General features: G+C 36.8%; 1 non-coding gene across 1 annotated transcript; it reads left to right on the top strand.

Moving 5' to 3' along the window:
• The first annotated feature begins 1,771 nt into the window (after positions 1-1,771).
• On the top strand, positions 1,772-1,877 carry LOC148092622 (U6 spliceosomal RNA). The gene has a single exon (XR_015714957.1). It is a non-coding gene; the product is annotated as a U6 spliceosomal RNA (small nuclear RNA).
• The last annotated feature ends 1,109 nt before the right edge of the window (positions 1,878-2,986 follow it).

The raw sequence follows: 2,986 nt of genomic DNA, 5'->3' as shown, positions 1-2,986 counted from the left end.
GTTGCATGTCACTTTGAATGAATTAACATTGAATGTTTCTTTGCGAGCATGGATATTAGAAAAGTACAAATAGATTTATGCCAAACTCACCTATAAATCTTGAAGAAAATGGATTTGTTGTGTGTTACACAATGCTATGAGACAAGAGAGTGGAAAAATTAATAGCATGGACTCTGAACCTACTTTCATGTCCTGGATCTGCCACCTACTAGTTTTGTGACGTTAGGCAAATTACTTAATCTCCCTGTGCCTCAGGTTCCTTATCTTTAAAATAAAGATAATTAAGATAAAGAACCTTAGCAGAGAGAAAATGGTTGCCTGGAACTGGAAGGCTTAAGCGAACATAGAAAGTGACTGCTAACTAACTGGTGTGGGGTTTGTTTTGGGTGTGATGAAAATGTTCTAAAATCAGATAATGGTGACAGTTGCTCACCTTTGCAAATATATTAAAACCACTGAGTTGTACACTTTTTAAAAGGGTAAGTTTTATGGTATGCAAGTTGTATCAATAAAGCTGTTAATTTTTTAAAATATCAATAAAAAGAATATCAGATAATGATTTTTTAAAAAGTAGACACCACAGTCATAAACTATGGGGTAATTAGTTGACTATGATTAGATGACAAAAAATTAAAAATGTTACAAATAAAGCTATATGTAATAAACTTTCATGATAAAACAAATGTCCTAGTCAGTAGTCTAAATTGAAATTAGTTTATAAATAAAAACAGATGTGTATTGTATTAACAAACAGCATGTAGGGAGTGGTCAAGCCTATATTCTGACAGCTCTCAGTAGCTAATGAAAGTGTGTTTACTATAAAGGGCTTAATTGTGATAAGACTCATTCCTAGGAAACTCCTCATACTTGGGCTTCAGAAGAGCTTTAAATATCTGATATATCAAAGAAGGAAAAAAATGCTATGAGTTGGAGATTCAATTACCTAATTATTATTAAATTTTCTAGAAAGAATTAGTACCACTCTTCTCTTATTATGATAAAATGGCAAAAGCTAAAAAGTAATTCCAGGATTTTCATTATGTTATCTATTCAACAATCTCTGTTCATGAATTAATATCTTGCTTAAGGGTGCCTTCCCTCCTCTCAGGGTGAATGCTACCTTAAGTTGAATGCTATTTTAAGTTGATATAAATTTGCAAAATCAGAATTATAAAAAGAACATGCACCATTTTACTCTTATTATGTACCATCGCCAAACAGCTCTAATACCTAATTTAGGGTAATTTGTTTTACTATTAACATTATTTTGATAAAATTGCACATCTTTTCTACATTGTCATATATAAAAATTATATTTCTGTATTTGCTTCCTTGGTTATAAAATAACTTCAGAGAGGTGGTTAATTATTCAGGCCAGGGCTACTTTTATCATTTGTCTAAAGTGTCTAGAGCAACATTGAAACCAAAGGATTTTTTGATTGGCAACCATTTAAAATACTCTTGTTTTATGTGCGGCTCACAGTTATACAACTATTCACTTAGTGCCCCAGCCTACCAAAGAAAATTACGCAAAGTGCATTGTTTGTCCATTCCCCTGTGTTCTCAGAAGGGAAAGACATTTCGACTTTAACTTGTAATCAAAGTTACCACCACATAATGATGTGATTGGCAAAGCTGATATATTTTCAGGAACTGACAATTACATCATTACAAACAAACAAATACTTCACTAGAATAGAATAATAATAACTCTAGCAAACAGACTTAGGATATCAGGCAGTGTGTTCAGTTTGGTTAAAATATTCATTGAGTGCTCGCTTCGGCAGCGCACCTACTAAAACTGGAACGATACGGAGAAGATTAGCATGGCCCCTGCGCAAGGATGACAGGCAGATTCGTGAACTTTCCACATTTTTATATGCATAACCCAGGGACCAGACAGCAGTGTGGTGAAGGCCTGGGGAGGGGACGGGTGGGGTTGGAAGGGGTCAAGGGGGAAAAAGGGGACATCTGTAATATTTTGAACAATAAAAAAATAATAATTTAAAAAATAAAATCCAAATATATATATATATATATATATACACACACACACACACACACACACACACACACACACACACATATATACATATATATTCATTGAACTATTGATAGTTTGCTAGGATGGAGAAACAATTCAGGACTTATCAAAGAAACTCAACAACACTTGTAAGTCTACAAATGAGACTTAACCACACAATATAATCATGCAGGATATGTATCTGTAAAGTTAGTCGGCAGTCTGTAAGCATTAGAATATGCCATAGAAAATGGTAAATTTACTTTTCCGTATTTAAAATAAGAAGGGGCCCCGCAGGCTAATGAACTAGGCGAGGAGAGCCACGGGCTGCGTGTTTCTCAGGACACCCTCCCCTTCCTATCCGGGCCATCGTGACGGATAAAGGCCTCTGCTGCTCGGGTTTGTTCCCGGCCTTCCTGGAGCCGCTCCTATCGCCTCCATCTGGCCTCCGCATTCTGGCTCGGGCCCAGCGCTTCTGCCTGACTCACGCTCCCCACCGGCCGCTCTGCTTTCTTTCTCCCTCTCCTCCCCTCTGGGCTGTACCTTCCTGGAGAACAGGAATTAGCCAGTCTTTCTTAACTTTGTATCCCCGGGCCATACATAGCACAGGGCCTAGAACATAGTATTTGCTCCATAAATACTTAGTGAGTCAATAAGACAACCAAGCCACTCAGAAAATAAAACTTAATATAGCGCGAATTAATGTTAACAACTTGCCTTGTCTTCTCCATCTCTATGTTTTCTCTCACCGTTCTCATTGCTCTCACTCCCTCTTCTGCTATTCCTCCCTTTTCTCCCTCCCAAAATGACATGTATAGTAACTGTTACTTACAGGGTCACGAGTGACTTAACCAGCATCTAGCACACAGCCTGTAGTAGGGCATATTCTCAATAAGTACTTTTTAAATAAAGGAAAAGAGAGAGCTAAGAAAGGGTGAAAAAAAATGTAATAGTCAAAAAAAT

The sequence above is a fragment of the Miniopterus natalensis genome, chromosome 8 (genome assembly GCF_054644295.1).
Source record: "Miniopterus natalensis isolate mMinNat1 chromosome 8, mMinNat1.hap1, whole genome shotgun sequence".
Taxonomy (NCBI): Eukaryota; Metazoa; Chordata; class Mammalia; order Chiroptera; family Miniopteridae; genus Miniopterus; species Miniopterus natalensis.
The sequence above is the reverse complement of the archived record's forward strand: the minus strand, read 5'-3'. Positions and strand labels throughout refer to the sequence as shown.